The sequence below is a fragment of the Mus caroli genome, unplaced genomic scaffold, assembly GCF_978045245.1.
Source record: "Mus caroli unplaced genomic scaffold, Mus_caroli_1 scaffold_3, whole genome shotgun sequence".
NCBI lineage: Eukaryota > Metazoa > Chordata > Mammalia > Rodentia > Muridae > Mus > Mus caroli.
The window spans coordinates 147,321,235-147,341,172 of record NW_028227258.1 but is presented as its reverse complement, the minus strand read 5'-3'; the positions used below and the strand labels follow the sequence as shown (position 1 = coordinate 147,341,172).

General features: G+C 39.7%; 1 non-coding gene across 1 annotated transcript; it reads right to left on the bottom strand.

Annotated features, from left to right (window-relative positions):
- Positions 1-19,578: 19,578 nt before the first annotated feature.
- Positions 19,579-19,685, bottom strand: LOC115030682 (U6 spliceosomal RNA). The gene has a single exon (XR_015046809.1). It is a non-coding gene; the product is annotated as a U6 spliceosomal RNA (small nuclear RNA).
- Positions 19,686-19,938: the final 253 nt, after the last annotated feature.

The window sequence follows — 19,938 nt, the reverse complement described above, 5'->3', positions numbered from 1 at the left end:
GCAAATACAGAACTGGATGCTCATTGTCATCTATTGGATAGAACACAGGGCCCCCAATGGAGAAACTAGAGAAAGTACCCAAGGAGCTGAAGGGGTCTGCAACCCTATAGGTGGAACAACAATATGAACTAACCAGTACCCCCAGAGCTCATGTTTTTAGCTGCATATGTAGCAGAAGATGGCCTAGTTGGCCACCATTGGTCTTGCAAACTTTATATGCCCCAGTACAGGGCAACGCCAGGGCCTAGAAGTGGGAGTGGGTGGGTAGGGGAGTAGGGCAATGGGGAGGGTATAGGGAACTTTCCAAATAGCATTTGAAATGTAAATAGAGAAAATATCTAATAAACAAATTGAAAAAACAAACAAACAAACAAAGATACAATGTAGATAAACCTTGACATTCTGAATTAAACTGTTGCTTCATTCTGAAACAAAAGGCAGGTTCCCAAGGCAGATATTCATTATTCGGATAATAGGAACTGACAAGTATTGTTTAAAGAGGTGTTACTATTATTGTATCAGAAAATCATAAGTGATAATGTGGAAGATTCGGAAAAAAAACAAAAACAAAGACTAACACAAACAATAATAATAATAATAATTATTATTATTATGACTACTTTCCATATGTAGACTGTAAACCAATTCATTCCTTCTGGTCTTTCTAAAATTATCTAGTAATATTTCTTCAAAATTTTAATAGTTTGACTTCCTTCCTTCTTTCTTCTGCCATTGTGTGGGATTCTGAAAGTTTAAAGTCTTGTGGTGTCAGAAGCCATAATGGGGCAAGCTATTAACTAGCAGGTGACCATCCTGAAATGCCCTTCTTTGGATTATTATATAATCTGTGACAGGTTTGCCCTTATTAAGAAATGCTGTAAGGGATTCATTTTAGGAAAGATTCTGCTATTAATATGCTTTCCCTATTATTATTATATATATGTAACAATCACTAAGTAATAGCACACCCCTTTGGAAGAGTTCTCTGCAGATCCACAAGGATGCTGTATTTTGTCAAAGACATTTTAGTATCTAATGAGATGATCATATGTTTTTTCCCTTTGAGTTTGTTTATATAGTAGGTTAAGTTGATGGATTCCTGTATATTGAAAAATCGTAAATATTAAGGATCAAACATTTCTAGTCTCATAAAATCTACTATAATTAAAAGTACCAGCAAATAGTAATGTTTTAAATCATCATATCCTTTAATATGTTCAGAAATATATTTTACATCATCCTAGTAATTGATGCAGTCATTTTTGCTAGCCTGGGTACCAGACATTATCTGTGGAGATCTATCTGTTGGAATGAGTTGAACTCTCAAAGGAGGAGATTGGAGCTGAATCAAGGCAGCTGCTATTCTCTTCCATAGCTGCTGCTAGAGCAGGGAGACACTGCTTGCACTGTGGTAGACAGGCTGACTACAAGAACAGGGTCAGGAAAATGCAACAGCTGCTGCTGCTCTGAGTGGCTACTATGCAAAGCCAGTGGGGATGAGGAGGGCTAGCAGGCCAGGTGCAGGGGCCAGGAACCAAGATCAGGGCCACAAGGCCAGGCCCACACTGAGCCTAGGCAGCTTCCAGTGGCAAAAGCTTCAGGAGAGAGCCCTCTTCCTCAGGAAGCTCTTATGCTATAAAAGCTCTCAGATAATTCCCACTCCCTGGGACCTCAAGTCTCTAGAGGGTTAGGTGCATCTTCTCTCACTGAGGCCAGAACAGGTAGTCCTCTGCTATATATGTGTCAGGGGCCTCATATCAGTTAGTATATGCTTCTTGCTTGGTAGCTTAGTGTCGGAAAGATCTCAGGGGTTCAGGTTAGTTGAGACTGCTGATCTTCCTATGGGCTCACCCTCCTCCTCAGCATCTTCCAGCTTTTCCCTAATTCAACCACACAGGTTCCTGGCTTCTGTCCGTTGGTTGCATCCAAGTATCTGCATCTGACTCTTTCAGCTGCTTGTTGAGCCTCTCAGAGGGCAGCCATGCTAGGTTCTAGTTTGTAAGCACACTATAGCATCAGTAATAGTGTCAGGCCTGGAGCCTCCTCTTGAGGTAGATTCCAATTTGGGCCTGACACTGGACTTCCTTTCCCTCAGTCTCTTCTCCATTTTTGTCTCTGCAGTTCATTCAAATGGGAAGACATTTGGGTCAGAGTTTTTGATTGTGGAATGGAAACACTATTTTTCCTCTTGATGCCTGTCTTTCTACTTGAGGTAGACTCTATAAGTTCCCTCTCCCCACTGTAGGGGTTTTCATGTAAAGTCCCTCCCTTTGAGTCCTCATAGTCTCTCCACCTCTCCAGTCTCTGGTACATTCTAGAGGGTACTCCACACACACACACACACACACACCTCCTACCTTATGAAGTTGCCTGTTTTCTTTCTGCTGGCCCTCGGGGCTTCACTCCAGTCTCAACCCCACAAAACCTGATCAATCATGCTCCCCTTTTTCCCTCTCTGTCTCTTCTCCCACCCAGGTGCCTCCCTCTGCCCCCTTCCTTTGATTGCTATTTTCTCCCTTCCAATGGGATTGAGTCATCCTTGCTTGGGCCCTTTGTTAACCTTCTTGAGTTCTGTGGGTTCCATCCTGAATATTCTGTACTTTTTTGAGCTAATACCACTTATTAGTGACCACATGTTCATTCCATGGATTGGTGATGGAAATCTGAAAATAAAAGGTTGGCCAACATGGGGGTGGGCCTTGGCTGGTGGATTCAATTCTGTAGCTCCAATATCTGCAACCACTATATGTGGAGACCTCCTGGAGACATTTACCTGTATTTCAGTAAGGGAAAGAGAGCAAAGGGCTGGGGATAGTGAAGAGAGAATCCAGGTGTAAGGAGATCTCAGTCCTGGTATGATATCCTTTAAGTGGCCAGTCCTGGATTCCTACGACTTTGTTGCATCCATTGTAGGTTTCCCTAACAAAGAATCTCCAGTGGAAGGTGTTGCAAAGGCTAGGGAAAGACTGGGCAGTAGCAGAGTTAGTATGAAGAATGACAAAAAAAAATAAAGAGAATAGAAGAGAAAGGAGCTTGTGAAGGACACATGTTCTGGGCAGCAGTCATCCGGACATGGATGTCCTTTTAAGAGATCTTGCTGTTCCTCTGGATGTGCTGCTGTCTCCTCCTCTTCCTCTGTCCTTTATCTACCAGCAAGAGGTGGGCCATCTTCTTCTTTGGTGGCATGGTGTTGAACATTTCTGGCAGGAATCCGAGATGTTAAATATGTTTAGTGTAGTCAGAATTACAATTAATTGTACATTAGGGGTTGTCTTTTGCTTTAGGAGTTGGGATTTTAGGTTTTGATGTGTTCTTTCTGTTATTCCTTGGCCCTAAGGGTTCTGGGGAATTTCCATGTGATGGAAAAATTTTTAAATGAGTGTAGAAGGTTTTGAATTGAGAGCTAGTGAAGGCAGTGTCATTATCAGTTTCTGTCTGCTGAGGAATGTCCATGATAGCAAAGGTAGAGATCATATGGTGAATTCACCTTTTTGAGTTTTCACTTGTTTGGGCTATAGCTCATATAAAATATGAGTATGTATCCATGATAATAAAAACATATTTCTGTCTACCAAATTAGGGAATATGGGTGACATCAGTTTGCCATAAGGCATTGGATTTGAGGCTTCTAGGATTGATGCCCATCGTTTGTAAAGCTGGGGTGATAATAATGAATTGGTAAGAGGACCATGCTTTTTATTATACTTTAGAGCTGATCAAAGGCAATGTGGTGGAAGCAGGCATGAAGTCCCTATATTTTTATGTCCATTTAAATGGAATTGGTCTATGGAAGCTATGAATGTTCCTCTTGAGATGGTTCTGTCAGTAACTGCATTTCCCTCAGATATAAGACCTGGCAGGAAACTGTGAGATCTGACATGCTGGATGTAGATGGGGGATGCTATTTCCTATGAGAAAGCAGAAATCTCTATGGGTAGAGGGGAAAGTGGGTTGGCATCCAGTTTGACAAAGGATCTTGACATCCTGGGGAGCAAAATAACAACATATACACTCTGAAAAGAGGTTAAGGGGGCCCTTGACTTTTTTTAGATTAGATACATAGCATATAAAGTCTCTATATTGGGTGGAGTGATGGGGCAGCTCTCTGAATTGGAGAAGAGAGGGTTCATCCTTAGGGAAGTAGTGTATTATTTCTGTAGTTCCCCTCTTTCCCCCATTGGTAAATACTGAGGGAGATCCAACTATAGGCTCTTTTGAAAATAATTTGGGGAAAAGCCATTGCAACAGAGGGAAAGTAGAGGCCCATTTTTGTCCTAGGAATTCTATTAAGAGGATAGCAAAGTGGGAGTGATTTTTGATTAGTCTTTGAATAAGAGAGGAGAAAGGGGGAGACAAGAATATCATATTCTTTTCCTAGGGTTCATAAGGCCATTTCCTAGGGTTTGTGCCATTTTTAATCATACTAATGAGTACATCCACCTCATTTAAAATTCAGAATGTGGCACCCATCAGGTTGTAAAGCTCTTACAGCACAACCTGGGGTTGGTATAGGGCTCCCATAAGTATAGTGGGGGAATTAAAGGTAAGGAGCTATACGGGTATTGTTGGGTTATACCTAGCAAAAGCCATATCTTTTAGGGCTACAATGACAGAACTTAAAGCTTGTATTGCTTCAGGGGACACTGTTCTTGGGAAAGAGGGCCCTTTATCTTCTTTTATAAGGTTAAAGATGGGTTAAAGAGGGCTTGTGGGAAGAGGGAGCCAGGGTGGATGCCAATTAAGGTTATCCAAAAAGCTCTGGAGGGAGGTGAGTGAATTTTTGAGGAATAGAAAGGGTGAGCTTGAGGGGACATATTGTATTAAGAGAGATCTCTGTACCTAAAAATACAATGTGTAAAATGAGTTGGATTTTATGGGGCTACTTTGAATCCTAGGGTATACAGGGAATGTATTAGCATGTCTTTAAGGTGGGAAGGAGAGGTGGAAGAATCTCCCTACATACATAAGGTTTTAATGTAGCCGCCATATCCTCCTGACAAATCTTGGACTGTTAGCCATTTCCTGAGAGAGAACAGCACATTCATACTGTGAGGCTGGGCCAGAGTTTTTAATGGAGGCTACTGAGAGAATGCAAAGCACTCACAGTCTTAGGAGTGGAGAGGGTTAGAAAAATAGCAGTTGTTTATGTCTATTGCTAATAGGGGGACATTGGCAGGGATGGTTGAGATATGGGGAGCCCCCTTTGGGGAAAGCTACAGACTTACATGGTTTTCTTAATTGCCCTCAAATCTTGTACTAATCTCCATTCCCCTGAGCTCTTTCTTTATAGAGAACACAGGGTTGTTGCATGGACTGCGTGAGGGGCAGATATGTTATAGTGAAGCTGTTCTTCTACTAGTTGTGTGAGGGCTTTAAGCTTCTCCCTTAATCAAGGCTACTATGGGACCCAGATGGCTTCATTGTAGAGCCAGTCAAAGTAGGGAGTGGTAGGGAGTATCAAATCTAACAGTGGCCCCTAGAATTGGTGGTGATTTGGGGGAGAGTTTTTAGGATCTCCTTGGATATAACTTTCTTCATTGGTAATATCTTCTATTTTGATGTGGTCTCTTTGTGACTGGGTGATAAGCACTACCTTTAGGACTTGTAAAATATCTCTCCCTAGAAGATGATACTTCTAGGAGAAGTGTGGCTACTGGAGCTACCAGGGGGTGTATGAGGACAATAGTTCCATTAAGGTCTGCTCACATGTAGGCCTATTTGGTGAAAAATGCATGAGAGGTACCCTATATGCCTAGGAACTGGGTGCCAGGGATTACTTGCCAGTCATGTCAGATCTCTTCTTGTCTAAAAAAGTGTTTGTCTGCTCCATTATTAATAAGGCACTTGAATGGCTTGCTATCTATTTTAATCATAAGCCATTTGGTGTAAGTTTGAAGGCAAATTTTGTTACAGATTTTACAGATTCTTGAACCATACTCAATGAATTTACAAATCCTGAGAAACATTTGGTTTGCATTATAGTCTTAAGATATTCCTTAAAACCAAAGCACAAAGAAATCACAAAGATAAAAGTATAAGAGCACCCAGAAATGAATCCACACACCTGTGGTCACTTGATCTCTGACAAGGGAGCTAAAACCACCCAGTGGAAAAAAGACAGCATTTTCAACAAATGGTGCTGGCACAACTGGTGGTTACCATGTAGAAGAATGCAAATTGATCCATTCTTATCCTCTTGTGCAAAGCTCAAGTCTAAGTGGATCAAAGACCTCCACATAAAACCAGAGACACTGAAATTAATAGAGTAGTGGGGGAAAACCCAAGATATGGGCACAGGGAATAATTCCTAAACAGAACAGCAATGGCTTGTGCTGTAAGATCAAGAATTGACAAATGGGACCTCATAAAATTGAAAAGCTCCTGTTAGGCAAATGACACTGTCAATAAAGCAAAAAGGCCACCAACAGATTGGGAAAGGATTTTTACCAATACTAAATCTGATAGAGGACTAATCCAATATATACAAAGAGTTCAAGAAGCTGGAATCCAGAAATTCAAATAATCTCATTAAAACTGGGGTACAGAGCTAAACAAAGAATTCTCAACTGATGAATACCAAATGGTTGAGAAGCACGTGAAAAAATGTTCAACATCCTTAATCATCAGGGAAATGCAAATCAAAACAACCTTGAGATTCCACCTCACACCAGTCAGAATGGCTAAGATCAAAAAATTCAGGTGACAGCAGATGCTGGCAAGGATGTGGAGAAAGAGAAACACTCCTCCATTGTTGGTGGGATTGCAAGCTTGTACAAACACTCTGGAAATCAGTCTGGTGGTTCCTCAGAAAATTGGACATAGTACTACCAGAGGATCCTGCAATACCTCTCCTGGGCATATATCCAGAAGATGTTCCAACTGGTAAGAAGGACACATGCTCCACTATGTTCTTAGCAGCCTTATTTATAATAGCCAGAATCTGGAAATAACCCATATGTTCCTCAATAGAGTAATGGATACAGAAAAATATGGTACACTTACACAATGCAGTACTACTCAGCTATTAAAATCAATGAATTTATGAAATTCTTGGGCAAATGGATGTATCTGGATGATATCATCCTTATTGAGGTAACCCAATCACAAAAGAAGTCATTAGATATGAACTCACCGATAAGTGGATATTATCCCAGAAACATAGAACATCCAAGATACAATTTGCAAAACACAAGAAAATCAAGAAGAAGGAAGACCAACATGTGGATACTTCATTCCTCCTTAGAATAGGGAACAAAATACCCATGAAAGGAGTTACATAGACAAAGTTTGGAGCTAAGACGAAAGGATGGACTATCCAGAGACTACCCCACCTGGGGATTCATCCCATAATCAGCCACCAAGCCCAGATACTATTGCAAATGCCAGCAAGATTTTGCTGAAGGGACCCTGATATAGCTGTCCCTGGTGATGCTATGCCAGTGCCCAGCAAATACAGAAGTGGATGCTCACAGTCATCTATAGGATGGAACACAGGGCCCCCAATGGAGAAGCTAGAGAAAGTACCCAAGGAGCTGAAGGGGTCTGCAACCCTATAGGTGGAACAACAATATGAACTAACCAGTACCCCCAGAGCTCATGTCTGTAGCTTCATATTTAGCAGAAGATGGCCTAGTCTGCTATCATTGGGAAGAGAGGCCCCTTGGTATTGCAAACTTTAAATGCCCCAGTACTGGAGAATGTCAGGGCCAAGAAGTGGGAGTGGGTGGGTGGGGGAGCAGGGTTGGGGGAGGATATAGGGAACTTTCGGGATAGCATTTGAAATGTAAATAAAGAAAATATCTAATTAAAAAAAAAAGAAAGAAAAGTGTAAGAGTAGAAAGTTGTAGAATCATAGAGATAAGAGACTTTGGGATCATCTGCTCGTGCTGGCAGAAGTTGTTACAATCTACAAGAATTTGGAGCTGGAGTGTGCCTTCTTTGGCCATCAAGCTATACTGAGACCAAATCAATTTCAACAAGACTGAAAACTTAAGAAAATCTTAGTCCAAGAAAGAAATTGAATTCACAGAAAAGGGGCAAAAGGGTTTCAAAATGACCTCTACCATACGGAAAGTTTAGACAGCTAAGAGAAGGAAAGCAGTGTAGCAAAAAGAGCTATGTTCATGGGGAAAGGTTTTTCGAAAAGAAAGGTTCCAGTGATAGGAGAGGAGGAAAAGTCTAAGTATGTAGAATTGTCCAAATGATAGGGCCCCAAAGGGCATAGCAAGGAGATGTACTCATAGGGGATGGCTGAAAGGAGTATACCAGGGAGAGGGGACTTGTACTGTGTAGGCAAGGAGACAGTGGTGGTTAGGTAAGTTGCAGGGAAGTAGCAACTGAAGGAGCCAACTCTAGAATAAAATTGAGTTGTTGGCAAATCCAGCAAAACAAAACAAAAACAAAAAAACAAAAACAAATAAACAAACAAACAAACAAAAAACCCCAACCGATACATGTATACCCTCAGAGATTCAAATCAGTAGATTGGTTCACAGTGACAGAGTTCCTACAGAGGGACCTCATTTGTGCACTCCCAGGTTTCAAAACCCAATACCAGAGGGATGAGAAAGGAAATAAAAAGAAAGAGACATGACTTCTAGGTATGTTGGAGAAGAAAGTTTGTTATAGATAAAAGTGAGAGCATAGCCAGAGTCAAAGATATCTGGAAGAGTCTAGAGTAGACATGACCTTGTACCATTTTAGGAGAAGGGGTAAAAGGGGGGGGAATGGGATAAGGGAGAGAAGGGAACCAGGTTCAGTAGCCAGGAGGCCAAAGGTATAAAATGGCTAGATTTTACAAGTAGGAGCCTCTGGTGAAGTGCAGCCCAGGCCCTATGCTGGAGAACTGAAGGTATACCAGTCATATCTTATAACAAGTAGGGACTGAGAGATGCTAGGAGACCTCAGCCATTCCTATCAGGGTCTGAAGTAAGCCACAGGCACATCTGTGTATTCAGAAAGCTTCGTCTATGCTAGCATCTTGAGACCTCACAACACACAAAGAGGACAGAACTGCCAATGCTTCCATATAGCAGATGCAGAAATAGAAAAGTAAAGATAAAGAAACAGAGTGGGACACACCATTCAACAAAATTATGTGGACAACAAAACATCATAAGGTACATAATCTGATAAATATAGAGTGAACATGTAGTATAATGAACAGGAACAAAGAGAGATAAGAATGCACATAGGGTCAAATGACTAAGGCCTCAACTTATGCCCAACTCACACTTGGCAGTGGATAAAAACAATGCCCTATTTCTAAACAAACCAATTTAACTTTACAATGGGAGTTCAAAAATCCAAATTAATTTGAATGTACAAATACACGTCAAGGAAATATATTGTTCAAAGGTTAAAAGAACTTAAGCACCAAACTGGAATTTTAATTAGACTTCTGTGAAAACAATCCTTTCCTAGAAAAAACTGTGTAATTGTATTTGTTGAAAACAATGGGAGTAGCACCACTTGCCTTTTAATTAATTCACAAGTCAAAGTTAAACTCTTATGGGCCTGGATTATGCTCAGTACTTGGCAGAACCCAAGTCATTGTTGAGTGACTTTTATTGATTGTATGTAATTAATTACACTAACATCAACAGATACTGAATTTTTATATGAAAAAATTATCCACTTATTGTGGTTAAAATTGAATTGTAAGATGAAAGTCCCATTAATCAAGTCTCAAAATTAATCTAAAGTATTCAATATTAAATGACAGGCTGTATTATAAAACCATTTAAAACACTACAATTCTGAGGATTATGGTTCTCTTTTAATTACAGTTATATTTTGTGAAAGACCTGGTGAATAGATAGTTTATGCATAAGTAATATATATAATCAATATGAAACAACTAATTGTAATTATGAATGGTATGTTACTCAGCATCTAACATTCAAAAGGAATTGGTGGAAAGGAAGCATATTAAAACTGAAATACAGTAGGTATGGTATGATTAAACATAAGAAAGATGATATGAAAAAATTATAAGCTGTCATAACCAAGTGTTGGAAGAAAAATCTGTATAACAATATCAAAATTGTCAATATCAAAGCAGCTTATATATACAAGCACAACTTAAAATATCAATTTTCTTCTATAACAATGCATTATCTTTAATACATATGACCAAAAAGTCTTAATGCAAACAACACTGGTGAGGAGAACCAGTATTATTATTATACTAATTTAAAATTTTTAAATTATAACATTTGGGGTTTGTGTGTGTATGTGTATCTGTGTGCGTGTGCATGCATGCTCACATGCCCTTGAACACATGTGTGTACAAACATACATTTGAAGGCCAGAAGAAAACTTACAGGAGTCAATTATTTTCTTCTACTATTTAAGTATCAGAGATTGAATTCAAGTCATGAGCCTTGTTAGAACACTCATTGAGCTATTTTCCATGCTGTACTAATTTTCAAATGTGTATTATTGTATATATTTAAAGAATAAAATGTCATGTTAAAAGATTCACTATGATAGAAAAATAGTTAACATAAGGTATGAAATAAACCTTTCTAGTATGACAAAGTACATACTTGTTTTATCAAATTTTTATATAAGTACGATATGGAATATTAATTATTGCTATTATAATATGTAACTTCTTGAATTGTTGGTACAATAAATTGGACTACAATATATGCCTAAGATTTATGTTACATGTTTGTATTTACCATATCTTTTTTCATTGATTAATTAATCCACATTATATCCCTTATCTCCCTCTTCTCCTCCCTACCCATTCTCATACTTGCTTTCCCCCATTCCATCTCCCCTTCTCCGTGGGAAAACTGCTAATTAAGGTTTCAGTCTACAATTGACTGGGTAGCCTTTGATCTTGCCAAACTATGGAGGACTCCCTTTATTGGCAGGGCTTGTCCTTCTCGAACCATGTCTGTAGAATTCACAACCCTCTGCATGAGGAATGTCACATAGCCTTCATTTGAATACAGGATCAAGTGTTTGTTTTGATTTTTTTTGTTCTTTTTTTTGTTGTTGTTGTTGTTTTATCTCCACAGAAACACTTTTTAGCTAACATCAGAGTCTCCTGAAATGCTTCCTTATCCTAATGAGGCATTTCAGTACCTTAAGCCCCCAGCCAATGATCTTTGCCCATCTTAGATGTTTCTACCCCATTCCCTGAAATTATATAAGCCTTGAATCATCCCAAGTAAAGTTGATGTGATTCCCCACAGTTAGTCTCTGTGTGATCTTCACCTATGTACTTGCAGGGCTACTGAACCCCACACCCTTTATTGTCTCTTCTTCCATTGCCCTTATAAACCAATATTGGCTGAAGATCCCTGAGGGTGGGAACAGCCACATTTCCCCGAAGATAAGTAAAGCCTCCACATCCTAGTTTTCATACCAAGCCACCCTGGCATGCCAAGTCACCTCAGACAGCCCAGCTAGGGGAAAGAAATCCAAAAGCAGAAACAATAGTCCAAGTAAGAGACCTCCCTGCTACCGCTGTTAGAGGACCCACATGAAGAGCAAGCTCCACATCTGCTTACATAGGAGGCGTAGGTCCAGACCATGCATGCCCTTGATTGGTTGTTCTGTCTCTGTGAGCACTCATAGGCCCAGGTTAGTTGACATTATAGGTCTTCTTTTAATGTATGCGAGCCCTCTATCCCCTACTTCCACAATACTCCCTTAGCTCCTTCTAATATTTGGCTATGAGTCTCTGCATCTGTTTCCATCAGTTGCTGAATGAAGCCTCCCTGATGACAGTTATGCTAGGCTCCTATCTGAAATCACAACAGAGTATCATGAATAATGTCAGGAGTTGGGTCTTTCCCAGGGGGTGGGTCTCAAGGTGGACCAGTAATTGGTAGGTCATTCCTTATGTCTCTGCTTCATCTTTATCCCTGAACATCTTTCAGTCAAGAATATTTTTGAGAAGATGGGTGGCTTGGGGTCCTACTCTTTTCACTGGAAGTCCTGCCTAGCTCAGAAGGTACCCACATCAGGTTCTCTATCTCCTACTATTAGGAGTCTTAGCTAAGGTCACCTCATATCCTCCTAGGAACCTCACTTGTTCCAGGTTCTAAGTTTGTCCAACTACTGACTTTTCTTCTCTCTCCCAAACCTCTCACCTCCCATTCCCACTCTCCCAGTACCTGATCCCACTCCAGATATCCTTCTCATTGCCTCTGCCACCCACTTGCCCATCTTAATCTGTTTCAAATATTTATTTTATTTCATCTTATTAGTGAGATTCAAGCATCCATCATTGGGCTGTTTGGCATCTTTGGGCCTGTGTATTTTAGTATGTTTATCCTGGACTTTATGGCAAATATTCACTTACAGTAAGTACATATCATGTATTTCTTTCTGGATCTGGTTACCTCAGTCAAGCTAATATTTTCTAGTTCTATCAATTCGCCTTCAAATTTGGTCATGTTCTTGATTTTAATAGCAGCATAGTATTCCATTGTATAAATGAACCACATATTCTTTACCCATTCTTCTGTTGATGGATATCTGGATTGTTTCTTGTTTCAGCCTAATATGAACAAAACACTTGGTCAACTGTTCCTGTGGTACGATGCCTTTTGCATATATGCCCACAAGTAGTATAGTTGAGGTAGAACTATTCCCAATTTTCTGAGAAACTGCCATATTGATTTCCAAGTGGTTGTACAACTTTATGTTGCCACCAGCACTAAAGAAATATTTCCTTTGTTCCACATTCTTGCCTGCATGTTCTGTCACTTGAGCTTTTGATCATAGTCATTCTGACAGCTGTAAGATAGAATCTCAGAGTCTTTTAGATCTCCATTTCCCTGTTGTTTAGGGACATTCAACATTGCTATAAGTGTTTCTTAGCCATAGGAATTTCTTTTGTTGAGAATTCTGTGTTTAGATTTGTACCCCACTTTTTAAAATTGGGTTATTAGGTTTGTTTGTGTCTAATTTTTTGAGTCTTCATAAATTTTGGATATTACTCTTCTGTCAGATGTAGGGATAGTGAAGAACTTTTCCCATTCTGTCGGATGCCATTTTGTCCTATCGATGATGTCCTTAACCTTGTAAAAACTTTTCAGTTTCATACTGTCCTCTTTATTAATTGTTGATCTTAGTGCCCAAAATTATGGTGTTCTGTTCAGGAATTTGCCAGTATATTCGAGGATGTCCCCCACTTTTTCTTCTATTAAAATTAGTGGGTCTGATTTTACATTAAAGTTTATGATCCACTTAGATATAAGTATTTTGCAGGGAGATAGATATGTGTCTATTTGCATTCTTCTATGTGCAGACATCTAGTTAGATCAGCACTATTTATTGAAGATGTTAGCATTTTGTCTAGGCTCCACCCCACAGTTACCTGGCAACAACCAGGTGTGCCTGACTTACTATAAAGGGGGTTTCTTTGCCCTTCCTCTCTCTCTTGCCTTCTTGCTGCTGCTCTGTCCTCTTGTCCCTATTCTCTCTCCCCATTCCCTCCCCCTTTTCTCTTTACATGCTCATGGCCAGCCTCTACTCTCTCTCTCTCTCTCTCTCTCTCTCTCTCTCTCTCTCTCTCTCTCTCTCTCTCTCTCTCTCTCCCCCCCTAGGACTCTGCAACCCTCCCTGTGAAGCCATGGCCACTGTCTCTGCCCAGTCTTCCAGCATTGCCACCTACAACTGTGGGCTAGTGCCTCCCCTCTTTGTTTGCGCATGCCAAAATCATCAGCATGGAAGCTGCCGCTGTCTAGCAGCACCTCGCACCCTGAGCTCCCTCAGGCATGCATACGATCTGTCCTATTGTGCCTCTTCACTGTCAGCTCTGGCCAGGACTTACACCTGGTTTCTCAGCTGTGCACTTGCATGCCCTGGGCTGCTTCCAGGGAGCAGGGGAAAACCAGGTTGCCTAAAGAGGGGTTAACCAGCTCAGGTTGGAAATGAAGCAGGTCAAAACTCCCATGCTGATCAATAATGGGCCTGTATGCCCTCCTGCTCAGTCCATGGCCGAGGCCTAAACCTGCCTGGACACACTCACTTTATGTTCAGGCTCACAGCTCACACTGCTGCTGTCAGCTTTCCAATTTCTTTCCATTCTGTCCACATTATGTTATAGTATACTCTACTCACCATATACATTCTCAAACAAGTAAGTTAACAAACACAAATTGTCTAACCCAGATAGATACTGCTCTCAGTCTTGTCACAAGTCTGTTAATATATTAATATTCAAGGTTATAACCGACAGAGGCTCCATAAGCCTAATAGTTAGCCCCCAAAGGTCTCCAAGAAGATAATTGATAGAGCTATAAGAGACTGCTGGGATTGTGGTGTGATGACTACTTGAAAAACACCATCATTGCCCTGCCTAGGCTTGGTCTTCACTGCGGACAAAACTGGATACCCTGAGAGTCAAACTCCTCATACTGCCTGAGTCAAGGTGGGTCATTTCTCATTTTTCAGTTACGTATTGTCCAGAGAAAAAGCTTTTCATCTTCTGTGCTTGACAGCTTGACTGACTCCACCCAAGCTGTCATGGAGACCACAGGGACCTGGGAACTGTTTAGGTAGGAGACCATAGATAAAACTCTGTCATTTTAATACATTTAATTCATGACTCCTAGATTATAATTTACTCTTCCCCAGATTTCTCATCACATTGGCAGCTAAGATAACATTAGCTTGTCAAATAAAAAACAAACCTAGCTTGTTACCATGGGTACTATGCTACTATATTTGCTCATTACTAAATGTGTCTACTAGCTAAGATGGCCAGATTTCTTACAGAGTTCAAGATAAATGATGCACAAGTTCAGATATAAGCTTTCACAGATATAATTTGTTACTTCCTTACCTAAACTCAGTTTTCATCAATTAAATGCTTCATATTTCCTCTTCTTGCTATGCCACTGTCGTAACATTCAAATTCTTATAAACTTTGCTAACCCTAATAAAACATGCCATTATGTGATTCAACTATATAATCACAAATTCAAATTTTAGTTTTTTTGATTGACTTTTAACTAAATTTAAAGTAGTTCTTGTTCTACACTATAAGCTATCATACTCAAATATACATTTCATTTGATTGTACTTTAGCTATAGACTTAAGGTGTTTCTCTTGCTATATAAGCAACTGTATTCACAAGGTCAAGGTTTTGAGTTTCCTTTGTCTCTCAATTATAAACTTAAAATTGTTTTTGTTATGTATATTCGGTCTCCTATATAGAAGGAAAAAGCCTTTCTTGTTCTTTTTGATCCACAAAAGGTTTTTGCCTTCCCCAAGCTCATCTTACTGTTCATGTTGTTAACAAATCTATCTCTTTTATAAACTTATAAGCTATAGGAAATCCACTCAGATCTACTTCTCATGGAACAAATAAACTCTATCCAGATAAGTACACCTGCCTATTCCACAGGGCAGGCTTCCTCTCCTGTTCCTGGAATAGGGACTCACCTCTCCCTCAACCACCAAGACCTAAGGGTTTCACATTTATTTTCAAGTGTACACATAAACTTCCAAATGTACAACTAAGAAAAAAAGAAGTTGTTCCAAATTTATTTAACCTTGCTCTCTACCTATAATGTGTGTGTGTGTGTGTGTGTGTGTGTGTGTGTATTTCAACATATTTTCAAGTCCTGTAATTTATTAGAATCTAGAACAGCTCCAGAGAAGCAACCCCACGATACTCCAATCTTCTCTCACACACATAGACACTTCTACTAAACGTGTTCCTTCGGATCTATCCAAAGATCTTCCATAGACCCTGAACAACCAGGGAACAGCCAACTCTCCTAAAACTGGACCAACAGCCCCATTCCCATTTTCTTAGGTTTCCCACAGACATGTCTCCCCAAAGTCAGAAGGAAGAAGCTAAAGATCATGATGACCATATTCCTACTCCACTATTGTCTCTTTCTAATTTTTCTTTTTAATTAAACCAAAATGGGGTAATGTTAGGATTTTGTCTAGGCTCCACCCCACAGTTACCTGGCAACAGCCAGGTGTGCCTTATTCATTATAAAAGGGGCTGCTTGGCTCCTCCTCCTCCCTCTCTTGCCTTTCTGCTCCTGCCCTGATCTCTTGCCCCTTACCCTCTCTTTCCCCATTCCCCTCCACACTTTCACTCTATATGCTCATGGCTGACCTCTAATGCTCTACTCTCTCTTTCTCTGCATTTTTATTTCTCTACTACCCTCTCAACTCCCCTTCCCATGCCCTAAATAAACTCTATTCTATACTATATTATCATGTGGCTGGTTCCTCAGGGAAAGGGATGCCTCAGCATGGTCCTCTGGAGGCACCCAACCCCCACACTTGAGTGCACTTTCACCAAACATATTCCTTCTTTCTTTATTATTATAAAACTCAACAGAAGATACTTTCTTCTTTTCATTGTATGGGTTTGACGTCTTTGTCAAAAATCATGTGTGTGTAGGAGTTTGGCTTTATTTCTGGCTCTTCTATTCAATTCCATCGATCAACATGTCTGTTTCTATGACAATACTACCTACTATTGCTTTGTAGTATAGCTTGAATTATTATAGAAATGAGGGTTAGTGATGCCTTCCAGAAGTTGTTTTATTCTACAGCATTGCTTTTGCTAGCTTGTATTATTTATTTATTTTTCTATATGAAGTTGAGAATTGCTCTTTCAAAGTCTGCAAAACCTTTGTTTTGCAATTTTGATGGGGATTTCACTGAATCTGTAGGGGTTTTGGGGGGGAGGCTGGGGGTGTATGATGGCCATTTTTGATATGTTAATTCTACCAACCCATAAGTATGGGAGTTCTTTTTATCTTATCATATATTCTGCAATTTGTTTCTTCAGAGACTTGAAATTCTTGTCATACAGGTCTTTCACTTCTTTGATTAGAGTTATACCAAGATATTTTATGTTATGGAATGACTATTATGAAGGGAGTTGTTTCTAATTTTTCTCTCAGTTTATTTATCATTTATATAAAGGAAGGCTACTATTTTTGTTTGTTTGTTTGTTTGTTTTAGATAATTTTGTATCCAACCAGATTGCTGAAGGTACTTATCAGCTGTAGAAGTTCTCTGGTAGAATATTTTGGTATCAGTTAGGTATACAATCATATCATTTGGGAATAGCAAGACTTTGACTTCCTCTTTTCCAATTTGTATCTGCTTTATCTCCTTTTGTTGTATTGCTCCAGGTTTGTAGAACTTCAAGTACTATGTTGAATAGATATGAATACTGTGGACAGACTTGTCTTATTCCTAATTTCAGTGGAATTGCTTTATGGTTCTCTCAACTTAATTTGATTTTGGCTATCAGCTTGCTTTGTTGTGTTTAGGTATCCAAGATTTTTGTCATGAAGGGGTTTTGGATTGAATCAAAGGTTTCTTTTTTTTTTTCTACAAATTGCCATGTTTATGAAGTTTTATCAGAGCAACAGAAGAGTAAAAATATACTCGGGTAAATACATGCCATTTTATACACATTTCCTCAAATGCCTTGTTTTATAAATGCATTTCTGTAGTTATTAAAGAATTTGAGAATCCAAAATCTTATATGCATGGTTACCTGGAGTAAAAACAGTAAAAGGTAAGAGGTAGGTGGGAGGCAAGTCAAGACAATTTTGTCTTGGGAGTTGTATCAATAGGACTCTTATTAGCCTCTGAGAGAAAAACTGTATTATAAACATAAAATGGTTTTATTAAAACATAAGCTGTACCCCAGAGAAGCTAAACGTAAAGCTGAAAAGAAACAGAAATCTGTGAACCACTTGGAACCTCTGCTGGAGTTACCACTGCCTCCACTGGGCTCTGTCCATGCATTTGGCTTCACAGATAATCAAGCTGCCCCAGGAACAGTGACCACTAAACCAATCATGTTGGATATGTGCACAGGGGTGGGGGAGGGGCACATATGGCCACCCAATCAGATTGATTTTGAGTTTTCTTAGTTTGCCTACTAAAATATATAAGAAACTCTGAAGTAGACATATCTAACAAGACATGCTTATGTAGCACATTCAACTATGGTGGCAGGGGAGATTACAAAGGGAACAGGTAATGTGGATCTAGACTCCTTAGCTTCTGAATTGGGTAGTAGGCTGTATTTCAAGGTAGGGAATTTTGTAATTTTGAGGAGATTCCTTAACTAACAGAAAAAGGGAAATAGAGAGGGAAGAAGGAAGAAAGAAAAAAGGAAGAAAGAAAAAAGGAAGAAAGGAAGGAAGAAAGGAAGGAAAGGAGGGAGGGAGGGAGGGAGGGAGGAAGGAAGGAAGGAAGGGAGAAAGGAAGGAAGGAAGGAAGGAAGGAAGGAAGGAAGGAAGGAAGGAAGGAAGGAAGGAAGGAAGGAAGACCACGATGTATCCACTGCAAGAGATACATCACTAGGGTACTGTGGAGGTACCTCACGGTATTCTAGAGGTCAGGTATGTATCCATGTGAACAAAGCCTTGGAACTCGGCCTTTCTGAGTTTTGACAGAACATACCATTCTTCAGTAACATGAGACACACAGTCTCTGTGAGCTGGCTCTGAGTCCACTTCCCTAAACATTGTGCCTTCTTGCCTCTTCTGGTTTCATATGGAGTTAGGTATTTTGTCCCTTTTGCTTCAGAGAGTGGTACAAAATATAACAAAATTTAGCTGGTATCTAAAATTAGTTCCTCAGCAACTAGGTATCTGTCTTCGTTCATCTCACTTTGGAGGGAATGTGTTCTCTATCTGCTTTTGTTTCCCTTTGGAGGTTATTTCTCAAACCTTAAATTACATCATGCTTCATTTCTTATTAAACGTTTTGCTATACAAAAGAGCACACATCTAATGTACAACCCTGGTACATTTGTAAGTGACTGTGCCTCTGAAATGATCACCACAACATATACCAGAGAGCCAACCTTTGACTTTCTTTGTAAGTAATTTACCATATAAATTTAAACATGGTTCAATTAATCTGCCAGGCATTGTATCTTTACTAGTTTCTTACAGAATTGCCATGTAAATGTCTTGGCTACTACCTTGTCTAGATTCACATGTGTGTCTAGCCAAACCTGTTCAAAGAGGTTTACTATGAATGGAGCAGTAGATCTAAGATCTCAAATGAATTTACAATGTAATTTTTCTTCCCTACTGTCTATCCCTGTGTTGACTCTGCTTTCTGGTATAGCTAACTCCATAGTTAACACTGATCCTTGGCATATCCAGATTCAAGAATGTCTTAGGCTGGGAAGATGGATCAGCAGGCCATCCAAGCATGATAGCCTGAGTTTCATCCCTATCTCTTTAACTCATGGAGAAAGTTCTATGCAATGATGCAAATCTGTAATCTGAACTCTCTCATAGCAAGACAGGAGGAGACAAAGACAAAAGAATTTTCCAGAAGCCCTTTAACCAGTTAGCCTAGAATAAACAGTGCAGCCACATAAAACAATAAGGAAGACCATGTCTGAACAAGATAGAATATGAGAACTCAAAGCCAAAGTTGTCTTCTGACTTTCTTTTTTTTTATTATGTATTTTCCTCAATTACATTTCCAATGCTATCCCAAAAGTCCCCCATACTCCCCCCCCCCCACTTCCCTACCCACCCATTCCCATTCTTTTGGCCCTGGCATTCCCCTGTATTGGGGCATATAAAGTTAAAAATATGGAACGCTTCACGAATTTGCGTGTCATCCTTGCGCAGGGGCCATGCTAATCTTCTCTGTATCGTTCCAATTTTAGTATATGTGCTGCCGAAGCAAGCACGAATCAAAGGTTTCTTCAACATCTAATGAAAATACCATGTGATTTTTTTTCCCTTCCAGTTTGTTTATATATAAGATTACATGGATGGAATTTCCTACGTTGCCCTATCCCTGCAGCTCTCGAATGAAGTCTACTTGATCATGGTTGACAACATTTTTGATGTGCTTTGGATTCCATTTGTAAGTATTATATTAAGTATTTTTGCATCAATGCATAAAAGAAATTGGCCTGAAATTCTTTCTTTATTGAATCT